Below are 11,770 nucleotides of genomic sequence, written 5' to 3' on the forward strand. Positions count from 1 at the left end.
GTCTCAAAAGAGCGTGTGTGTACACACACACACACACACACACACACACACACACACACACACTCGGGAGGGCAGATTTCTGTGCAGTGGAGCTCTGCTTTTTTTTTTTTTTTTTTTTTTTTTTTTTTTTTTTTTTTTGTCTTAGAAATAGTAGCTGAGTGAGTGAGTGCTGGGTGCAAGCATCCAGGATGTGGGTGAATCTCTCTTCAAGACTGTGATTTGAACATGCATTCAGTGGAGTCAGCCTGTGTCAAGCAGCTCAAGAGCCTCCCTGTCACTTTGTTTGAACTATCCCTCCATTCCAAGGAGATGCTGGGAACAGATAGCAGTAGCCAGCAGGGCGCCTCTTCCTCTCTTCACCAGGTCAAAGGAGAGCTGCTGACATGCAGGTCACACTGACCCTGACCTGGTTCGCCCTCAAGCAGTCCTGTTCTTTTCTCCTGTTAAATTCATCGTCCCAATAACACATAAAGGTGAGGTGGACCAGCCTCAGTGTGAAAGCTGGACTCTCACAGACCTGTCCATCACTCAGGCTGCTCATAGCTGGGCGTGGCTGTGTATGTGGCCCAACACAAACACACTTAAGACTTTATGAGGGCTTTTTTTGTTTTGTTTTGTTTTGTTTCTCAATTTAAAAAATCCAATTGTGTGTTTCCCAAGCGTGAACTTTGTAGATGACAGCTTCTTTTTGCAATGTCAAAAGGTTGGAAGCGCCTGATTCTAGAGGCAGCTGGGAACAGAGGTTCATGTCAACCATCCCTGCGCTAGGGGGACAGAAGCAGGAGAATCATGAGTTTGAGGCTAGCCTGGGCTAGACTCTGTGTAAAAGGAGGCAAGAGGAAAACAGGAAGAGAAGAAGGGAGGAAGGGAGAGGGAGGAGGGAGGGAGGGAGGGAGGGAGGGGAGGGAGGGAGGGAGGGAGGGAGGAAGAACTGGAATTCCAGACTTAGGTTACAGCAGAGATAGCTGGTAGTCTCTCTGTGAATGCCTAGCTGAACAGTCACAACAATGAACTCACTGAAGGATTTAGTGCAAGGCTTTTAGTGGCCCCATTAAGATTTAAAGATGAGGGCTGGAGAGATGGCTAGTGCTTTAAGAACCCTTGCTGCTCTTTCAGAGGCCCCAGTTTTGGTTCCCAGTAACCAGCTAGGGGCTCACAAACATCAATAACTCCAGGTCCAGGGGACCTGATGCCTCTTCTGGCCTCCACGATACTGAGCACAAACATAGTTTGGAAACCTACATGTGAGCAAAACACGCATGCACATAAAATCAAATAAAACTTAAAAAACAAAGCCTTGAAGTTGGCATTCCAAGCACAGACGTGTTTGTATACTTGAAGGCATCTTACAAAGCAGCGTCCTTGGGCTTGTCCCAGACCAGTGGAGTCAAAGGCACTGGGTGGGGCACATCTGGGAGGCTGCACACTCTAAACAGACTGCAGGTGCTCCTGACGTCACTCAAGTTTGCAGCTGTGAGAGTCAGTGGACGCTCTGACGATGCAGGTCTGTTTACTCACAGACACCCGTGTGGAAGGCTTCAGATCCAGTGGGGCCTCTGTTTGATCAGCTGGTGCTGCAAGGGAGGTCCCCCAAATCCACCGCACAGTCAGAGTTCTTACCATGTGCTTTCCCATTTCCAAAGTACCTACAGACGTTGAGGTAGATCTGTTACTGACAGATCATGCAGAACCCTTGCTCCCTGTCTGCCATATGGAAGGGTCTTTGATAAGTGCACAGGGAAGTGAATTGGGCACATGAGGTGAGCAGCATCTTGACATCGGACAAGGGAGTAATCCCTTCATTCAGGTGTCTTCAACTAGGCAACTGTGGGCTCTGAAGGAGATTCTTTTGTGTTTTGTATGTGTGAGATTGTGTACATGTGTGTACACAATGAGTATGCCGTGCCTGAGGAGGGCAGAAGAGGGTCCTGAATCTTGGGACTGGAATCGCGACAGTTATGAGCGGCTACGTGGCAGTGGGAACCAAGCATGGCTCCTCTGCAAGAGCAGCAAGCACTCCTAACCACCAAGCCATCTCTTCAGCCTCCAAAGGTTGTCCTCGAAGCTGATTTTTAATGTACATGAGACAGGTTTAAGACAGAAGTTAATGTATAATTCCCTAGGATAGTGTTTGGTCAAAACACTGACATCCATGTTATGGCTTGAATCCCATCCTGACACGTTCCATGGGGTTTGGATCTAGCCAAGAATGGAATGTGAACTCCACTGTCCGAACCAAGCTAAGCGTCCAATAACGGAGGTTTTCATTCTCCAGATGATATTTTCCTTCAAGCAGGTGGGACTGTGACCAGCTCTCGGGAAGTGTAGCAGGGACTGGACCTGGGCAGCACTGCGCCTCCCAGGACTCTGATGTGCTTTTGAACCACCCCGTGCTCTCCATTCTCTCCTGGACTAGGAACATTTCAGTACAGTTCTTACTGCTATTCTTGGGCATCGCACTATTTCGAGAACTTCCCAGTTCTGCTCTCATGACTTACCTCACTACTGAGGTGTGAGAAGGGTAGCTGAGAGGGTTAATTTTCCTTCTCACAAGGCTTTAAAATGGGAAGATCTCTACATTAATGACAGGTACAAATAGAATCCTAAGATAAATGTCTCACACTTGCAGCAATCTTGGAAAGACAAAAGTAAAGAGAGGACCTCCTCAAGGGATACTAACTCATTCAACAGTACTTATCCAGTGTCTTCTCTTGGCACCAAGTGGTTACCACAGAAGCAAACCCTTGCCATTGGAGATTGTAATTCTGGTGATGACAGACAAGTAGTACTAAGGATTCAAGGAGAAGGCACAGTCTGATAAATGCTCCAGAGACCATGGGTAGATCAGGTTTGGGGGGACAGAGGGAAGGATGAGTAACATTCTCACATGGCCTGGCATGGAAGTGTTGTTTAAGAAGGTAATATTTCAGCAGAGACTGGAAGGAGATCAGAGTGGCTGCGCAGGAGGAGCATCACTGCACAGGAAGCAGCCAGACTGTCCCTGGCATGTCCTAGGACGATCGATCAGAAATATCCTAGGAGATGGGATTAGGAAGATAATGAGGAAAAGTCCATGCAGGATCCTGTTGGCCGTTTAAGAGCTATGGCTAGTCCTCTGAAGACAGGGTGGTTTCACTAAAGGTTCACTATGGCTGTTCAGTGCAGAATGGAACACAGAGTAGCCCAGGCAGAAGCAGGAAGTCCAGCAAGATCTTTATAAAGCACGAGAGTGAGATCTTCCAAGAACGCTGCCTCGGAAATCTATGCCCCAGTGGCACTGCGTGCAGGCGTGCATGTGCCGTGAACATTTGGCACACAGAAGCCGTCTTTATTTTGATGTATGGTGCCTGGAGGGGCGTGCAGGGGCCACAAGTGTACATTATACGCTGAGTGTAGAAGTCAGGTCTCTCCTTTCTACTCCGTGAGATGGGTTATTGCACTCAGGCTGTCAGGCCCGGCTGTGAGTGCCTATACCTATTGAGCGATCTTGCTGATTGCTTTTGATTAGTAATTCTGGGTAATTAGTAACTCACCTTCTTCCTTCTCGCAGGAAACCATTTTGGCAGCCCTCTGTGTGTGAAAAATATCCCCTGGGTCTCCCATCCTGCAGTGACAAACACGACATGGCAGCTGTTGGACTATGCTGTAATGTTTAGTAATAGTCCCCTTTGACTCGGTGGCCAGGGACACAGAGAGCTGAACACACTCAGAGGTGACCATGCCTTAGCCTCCAAGAATGGCAGTCCCCCTTTCCCTGTGCAAAGCAGAAGGTTAGTCTCTCAAGTCTTTGGGTCTGTCCAGCTGAGCCGAGTATAAAAAATTGAAATGGAAGTGCCTTAGTTTAAATAGTAAAGTCAGCGTTTAAGTCGGAATGTGTAAAGCCATGCCTCTTACCACTCAAAAAGATTTCTGTTGGGCTGGATTCTGCTTTCTGAATCTTAAATTTTGAACAGCAAGACTTCACACTGGGAGGCCAATTTCATCCCTTTATCTGAGTAAGAAGCATCAATTGAGTCTGCAGACAGCATATGCGGGAATATAGCATGGACTCTATTCTGGTTTCTTTTCTATTGCTGTAACAAGTACCATGGCCAAAAGGAACTTAGGGGAGGAAGGGATTCATTTGGCTTCCAGATCACAGTCCATTATTGAGGGCAAGAACCCAAGGCAGGAACTGGAAGCAGTAACGTGGAGGAATGCTGCTTCCCAGGCTCCCTCCCAGGCTTGTGTTTAGCTAGTCTTACACAGTGCAGAATCACTATAGATAGTGCCACTTGCAATGGGCTGGGCCCTCCTATATCAGTCAACAATCAAGGCAATATTTTACAGACATTCCTGTCTGATCTATGCGATTCTTCAACTGAGCTTGTCCTCTCAAGAGACTCTAGGCTGTACCAAGTTAACAATTACAGCTAACTAGTACAGGCCTCACTTTCAGGGAATCTGGAACTTAGTGAGGAAGACAGGCAGACCAAACCAAACAACCAAAACAAAAGTCGACACTGTGATTGGTTTCAAGTAAGGCATCCCAGAGGCCAAATAATCGCTTAACGTGGCTTAGGGAGGTAAAGGACAGATTCTAGAGGGAGATGATATTTGCAACCTGAAAGATGACCTTTGAGATTATAGTTTGGCCACACAGCAGCAGCAGGAGGTGTTTTCTGTTTTCTGGAAGCGGGTTTGTCCTTTTGTGTGAGCTTGCCTGACTGCCACCATCTTGAGTTGTAAAGCAGCTAGGAAGGCTTCCTATAGTCTACAAGAGAGCTCTGAGGCTGGAGAATAGAATTGTAGAGTTATATGAAGTGCTTATTTTTCAAAGTTGGTACATTGAGAAGATACATTTAGCCAATTGATTGTAAACATGAATGTATAGGTGGGCTCTGGTAGTTTGGACTCTGTGAAACATAGTATTATTCTATAAGCTCAAGGTCCACCTCAAAAGCTCTGCTGTCAGTCCCAATGGCCCACAGCAATTGTTATTCTGTTATTCTGAGTTGACTATGCTGTGTTCTGGGGGCTCTCTCCATTCAGTGAACCTAACTTAGGCATGGTGATAGTCCCCACCCATATTCTGCAAGTCACACCACCAAGCCTGATTTTAGAAGGGTCAGAAGAGGGCACAAGGGAAGATAAGGATGCATTAGGAGCAGCCTACAGAAGAGGACAGCCAACAGTTTAAACAAATAACACCGCCTGTCACATGGTAGGTGGAGGAGTTGGGAAAGAAAGATTTCCCCAGTGTTGAAGACTCTCTCTATATATTATGGATATGAACTAAGTCTACACCATGGCCTAGTCTGTACAGTTCTGAAGAGCTTTTAAGGTGGAGACTAACTTACTGTTGAGTGGGTTGCTGTTAGAAAGATGGATGTACATGTCACTTTCTTTCATTTTCATAATGACTTGCTCCTCTGATTGAGATGAGTTTTTTTTTTTTTCTTTTTTCTTTTTTTTTTTTTGGTAGCAGAGGCATGGCTGGAGGTACCAGGTCTCTGAGGCATGTCTTGCTGTGGTGCATGACATTTATGTTTGCCAGAAAAATGCTGAAATAGGCCTCCCTCCCTTGCCTTGGGGTCCTTCATTGTCCTCCTGGTCCTCACACTCCTGGAGGTGTCTGTGGAGGTTTTCCACAGCAAAGATTCTGGCTAGTTACCCTTGTGGATTGGCGTCCTTACATGCCTAGCAGTTTGCTAGAGGGAACCAGATCTTCTGCGGCTTGTATGTCCTATGAACTTCATGATAAATTAAGCCTTTGTATCACATTAACCTCTTGATTCTAGAGTCTAGAACTTTGGTCTCCTGATAGAGACACTTAGGTCTTAGAGTTGGACTCTTACCTGTGTACCCAGTGAACATACTGGGAATATCGCTGCCTGGCAAGGACCTCTGCTGGCCCTATTGCAGGGCCAGCTCTCTACTGAAAGGGCCCCTGAATGTGCAAGGTAGCATAGTGCTTACAAGTTCATAGATAATCGCCGGCACAGCCTATTCTTAGTAGCAACAGATGCTAAGCTTTCCCAGCCTGCTCCCGGGGTCAGTGGTGGGAAGGGGAAGAAAAAAAATTAAAGCATTGTTTTGCACATGGCTGGACATCTGTATTTCTGAATTGCCCTGTTGTGTGTATGATGCAACTGCTGGAGCTGTTTTGCTGAATGTGAACTTTGTCCACCAACTGGAGTCTAAATTGGTTTTGGATCCTTCTGAACTCTAAATGGTCAGAGCATATTTTTCTAATATTCAGTTGGACTGTGTCTTTGCTCCCAAGTGGAGCTGACTCCCTCTGTGCTCACACAGACAGCAGGGGTCTTTTCATAGCCCACATGGCTTGTTTTCCCAAGCCTGGCTGCTGCTTTCTTCATCCATTGTCCCTATTCGGGGAAACCAGTGGACCTGAGACCACTTCAAGGATCATTAACTCCTGTAGTGTTGTCAGGGAGAGGGACATTTGTTTTTCAGAAACTGAACAAGACAAATCACCAGCATGGCTGACCTGCAGGCATGCAGTGACTGAACTTCACATGTAAAAATCACTAGTCCTGGCGTGGTATCGTGAGTTCAGGAGTTCCAACCTCCGAGGTGTATCCAAACCAACTGGGAAGCCCACCCTACCTGTGCTAGCGACAATCTGGATAAGTTCTGACTCAGTTGTCTGTGCAGGGACCCAGCATTTTAGCTTTCAAAAGGCTTCCCAGGTGGTCTGGGAACCTGTGTTTTGGATGGCTACCTATGGCTTCTACTAAAACTGTGGGGTTCTGTCCATATTTTATTTTTGAGGAAATATTTGCATGAAGAAAAGGCATCTACAGTGGGAGTGTTGATGAATGGGAAGAACAGATTCTGTCTGTCCTGATAGCATAAGGGCAGGAGAGACAGCATACATAGGCTGTTGAGGCCTTGCAAGAGGACTTGAGTTTGATCTCCAGAACCCATATAAAAAAGCCAGGCCAGTGGTATGTGGGTGTCATCCTAGCTCTGGAGATGGGGGTGGGTGGGAGGGAAGCAGATCCCTCTACTCAATGCAACCAGCCTAGCCTACTAGATAATCTTCAGGTCAGTGAGAGAATGTGTTTGTGTCAGATGAATAACGTGGACAGCACATAAGGAATGACAGCCAGGTTTCCTCTAGTCTCTGTATGTACATGCATACATGGTTACCCATAGGTACATGAGCACAAACACCCATGTACACACCATTACACACAATAAACAAAAACATGAATAATACTGCTAACAGTTAGTGGCTGAGTAGTTGGGTTCTGGGCTAATGTCTGTATTGGCCCTTATATGATCATTATTATTCTGTTTTATAGACAGGAAGTAGGGGCTTACAGATACCGTGTGTCATTTTCCCATAGTCACAAAGATGACAGATGGCAGAGCCAGAGCGTGAACTTTGGCTCTCTACTCCAGAGTCATCCTATTAGCTGCTCTTCCTTAAGGGATAAACTGCAAATTTATGTGAGATTTTATTTGTAGGAATGAGATGACAGAAAGAGACCCCAAGGGCTAGGGACCATCTGTGCCTCATGTACAAGGAAGTCATTCTTTTCCAACAAAGAGAACGATGATTTTTTTCTTTTCTTTTTTGTTCCTTTCAATGCAATACTTCTCTCCTGTAAGCTTATGACATCCATGGGTTCCAATGTTGGCATCAGAGTGAAGCAGGGGCTCATACATGTTCTTTGAAGAGCAAAAACTATTTTTTTTTCCTACACATTAGATGCAGGATGAGTGCTCTGGTCAATAATTACAGTAAGTGATATAAAATCCTTACAATTGTCTAAACAACTGTGTTTGGTTTGTTTTTTCTTCTTGTTTTGTTTTCAGCCTGGTGAATTTCAGCAATTGCTACTTAATTAAAGCGCATTGATTTTCTAACACCTGTTAAAAGATTGGGGTTCTACCAGCACCCATTAAACAGCAGGACTCAAAAATTTCCATAGTAGTCCAGAGCCTGCTGTCTCCCCCACAGGAAGGAATGTGGCAGATTGGGGCCTCCAATAAATATTTGTTAAATGAGACAGGGACTGAATTTTGCAAATACGCACCGTAATAGAAAAGGTACTGTGCGTCATGCTGAGGACTTCTAGGGAAGAGAGGTCTGGTTTTAGCCACATAATGCTTTTTCTCCACACATGGCAGGCTGGCCAGCTCCTCACTGCCTACCTGGAGGAATGCTGTGTCTACCAAATGTAGCAGTATTAACAGGCTTAAAAAAAACTTATCACCATGAACCTCTCTCTCTCTCTCTCTCTCTCTCTCTCTCTCTCTCTCTCTCTCTCTTTCTCCACCATGATGAAGGAATACTGACTTCCTCTTCCCTCCATACAGTATATTCCTTTCTCTTATGAATTTTGTTAGTTGCTGTTTTATACATGTATAGAATGTGTGCTAACTCTCTGCTCCCAGAGTCTCCCTCCCCATCTCTCTGCAAGCTCCTCCTCATCCCTACTACTCCCTTTCCTCGATCATACTTTTGATTGTGTTTTATAACTCATTTAGTTTAATCAAGGCCATCCATGTGACCAATGAGTTGGATCTATCTGGTAGAGCTCAGTGGAGTAGGCAGCTGGACACACTGAGGGCCGACTTCCCAGTCTCTCTGGATTCATCAGTAGCAAATAGCTCGGTAGGGGGAGTTAGGCCTCTTTCCCCTTCTCATTTCCCCTTTGCTCCCCCTCCCCTCCCTCTCTGTGCCTGATGATAGGCCTGTTTTGGGTGTAGATCCACCCATGGCTGGGGCAACTGCATGATTGCAATGGCAGTGTCTTACCCAGGATTCTTAGCTCCTCCCTATCTTTCATTCCACCGTCTCCTGAAGCGTCCCTGGACCTTAGAGGGGATGGTATAAATGTCTTGTTTAGAGCTGAGATCTCAACGATCACTTGGTCATTTAATCCTAGCCCCGAGTCTCTGTATTCATCCTACGCAATGGACAGAAAGGCCTCTCTGTTTAAGTCTGAGAGTAAAATGTCTATAGGTATAAGCATAGATAGTTTGAGGGCAGTTTGACTTTGTGTCAGAGCTCATTTCAGCAAAAGGCAGGATACAAACTTAACGTGTAAGAAATCAGTAGGCTTTCTGTCTACCAATGATAAACACACTGAGGAGGAAATGAGGGGAAACAGACTTACACACGGCAGCCCTCCAGCAAACCTAACTAAAGAGGTGAAGGACCTCTACTATGAAAACTTTAAAACTCCCAAGAAAGAAATTAAGGAAGATGCTCGAACATGGAAAGACCCCTCCACCGTGCTTATGGATTAGTTAATGTTGTCAAATGACCATCCCGCCAAAAGTGGTTTATAGATTGAGTGCACTCTCAATTAAAATCCTTATGTCATTCTTCAAGAAAAAAAATACAATAACAACAACAACAACAGCAAACACATAGTATTTTTCTTATTGTGAGTTAGGGCAAGTTCAGCATCCCCAGGGCATAGCAGGAGCGGAGAAGTGACTTCCCAGCCCGCATGAAAAGTGGGAAGCTATGCTTGGGTGGCTTCCCATCCCCAGCTGCAGGGATACCTGGGTGAGACCCCGTTCCCTCAGCGAGTTCAAGTTGCTGTCACAAGGGCTATAAAGGAACACTTGGGCCTGGGTTCTCATATCTGTAGCCAGACTTCACGAGTATTTTTAGGGCTCCCTTTGTCTCAACCTGATTTCTGCTTGAAACTTTTACCACATGTAGCCTGTGTTTAAATGACTTTTAAACTACTCTCTGGGTATTGGGGGAGGGGTTGGGTCACACACAACTGCAGCCTTTAAGTGGGTTTTTTCTTTCTTTCTTTCTTTCTTTCTGATTTTTTTTTTAATTGCTAAATATCCAACAAGCTGAGCAGAGGAAACTCAAGCCTAACCCTGGAGGGACCCCTGGTTAGTCATCTGTCTAGACAGATGAGAGTCTGCACTGGGACTCTTGTTTCTTTTGCTGTTCAAAACAGAAGGTGGGCCTTCCCTTTCAACTCTGAAGATATTGACCCCCAACCTGCTGTCAATAAGCCAAGACAGGGATTCACCCACCCACCCTCAGACCAACAGTGACCTTGCATGTGACAATTGAGTTATGAATGAGTAGCAAGAAAATGCAGGCTTTGCATAGAGGAGACCAGGTTCCAATCCAGCAAGCCTGCTACCCTTTCAGGACCTCACTTTGCTTTCCTCCAAAATGAGGATTTATCTTTTAAAACCTCACTTTTTTTTAATGACTTGTAAAGAACAAAATGATCTAACACACAAAAATGCTCCGTGCCTCGTAAGGGCTGAAGAAATTGCCCTTCTTTATTCGTTTCCTGGTCACTGCTGAAGCTCTCAACTTTCTTGCTTTTTCTATTGTGGGAATTCAATGGAAAAAGTAGGAGGTACAGCCCATGTTTTTAGCATCAAGTTGACAAAAAGGGAGTGGCTGATGTCATTTCAAAGTATAGAAAAGCTGAAAGTGTCTGTGAGAGGGGAAGGATGCAGCAGATATTGTTTATCAATATGAGGTACCTAAAGACAGTCAAATTCATAGATTCCAAGAGACATGGTAGATGCTGGGGCCTGGGATGGTGGATGGAGAGCGTCTAAGCATGGAGTCTTTAGAGTTTCAGTTAAGCCGGAAGAGTGAGCTCTTGAACTTCTCCATATGACAGTGTGGTGGCTAGTCAACAAAAGGACCATGTCCAATTAAAAGTGTGCCAGATGAAAGGATAGCAAATGAGGTGTTCTTCTCATCTCCCACCTTCCTCAGAAAAATGGGCCAAATCCAATTTTCTCAAAGTAGATGGCCCATGTTTTTAAAGTGTGTGCGTGTGTGCATGCACACACACGATGCATGGTTCCCATGCTTACGCTCTGTGGACATGTAGAGAGGCCACAGGAGGACACTGGGTGTTTTGTTCTCTCACCCACTACCTTATTCCCTGAGGTAGCATCTTTCACTGACCCAGAAGCCTAGTCTTCTGTCTCCACGTCCCTGCTGCACTGGGGTTACGGGTCTGCTTAGTCATACCCAGCTCTTCACGTGGGTGCCAGGGACTGAACTCAGGTCCAGAAGCTAGTAAATAATAGCTCTCATTTCCTGAGCCACCTCCTCCCTGCCCGAAAGTAGACAGCACACTAACTGTCTTGCTCCTTGAGCCTCTCATTTTCAGTTCTGTATGGACTGGAAGTTTTACCTCATTTATCCAGTTCATTTTCACTGTGTATGCACTGTGCTATGGGAAGACCACTTGCTTGGAAGGGGAACATGGGCCTGAAGCAGAAAGGCACAGACGTCCCACCTTCTGGGCTAAAGCACAGGTGTCCCCATTCCTGTTGACAAGGCCCCTCTCGGATGCTTTGCTTCTGATCATTTGTGCTGTTGCTATCATTTGTGCTATTTTTAGACTGTGGGATTGATTATTGGATGTGATTTCGTGTGGTGTCTGAGAGCACAGTGAAGCCCAAAGGGGTGCAAGGCCCACCACTGGTCTAAGTGCACAGGTCGACTAGGGATGTGTTTGACCCCCACAGCCATCAGGGGTGAGCCTCTTCTTAGCTACTATGTGTCTTTGGATTCATCTGTCTGACACTTGGTGAAGCCTTACTTCTTTGAGGTGTTCATCTTTCTGCAGCCAGGGAACTTGAACTTGGCTTTATGCAGGGTCTCAATTGCATGTTCCTTATTCTGCAGCATGAGGCTGTGGATGGACAGGATGACCTGGCCAGTGTGAATCCTGTGAACCCTGGGGCTTCCATAAGGCACCCTGCATACCTTACATGCCTGCTACTGAGATCAGAGACATCA

General features: G+C 45.8%; 1 protein-coding gene across 2 annotated transcripts in view; it reads left to right on the plus strand.

Moving 5' to 3' along the window:
* Tgfb2 (transforming growth factor beta 2) overlaps nucleotides 1-11,770 on the plus strand; it is an 81,793-nt gene that overhangs the window by 16,804 nt on the left and 53,219 nt on the right. The gene's annotated exons all lie outside the window — the stretch shown is intronic.

The sequence above is a fragment of the Cricetulus griseus genome, chromosome 5 (genome assembly GCF_003668045.3).
Source record: "Cricetulus griseus strain 17A/GY chromosome 5, alternate assembly CriGri-PICRH-1.0, whole genome shotgun sequence".
Lineage (NCBI taxonomy): Eukaryota > Metazoa > Chordata > Mammalia > Rodentia > Cricetidae > Cricetulus > Cricetulus griseus.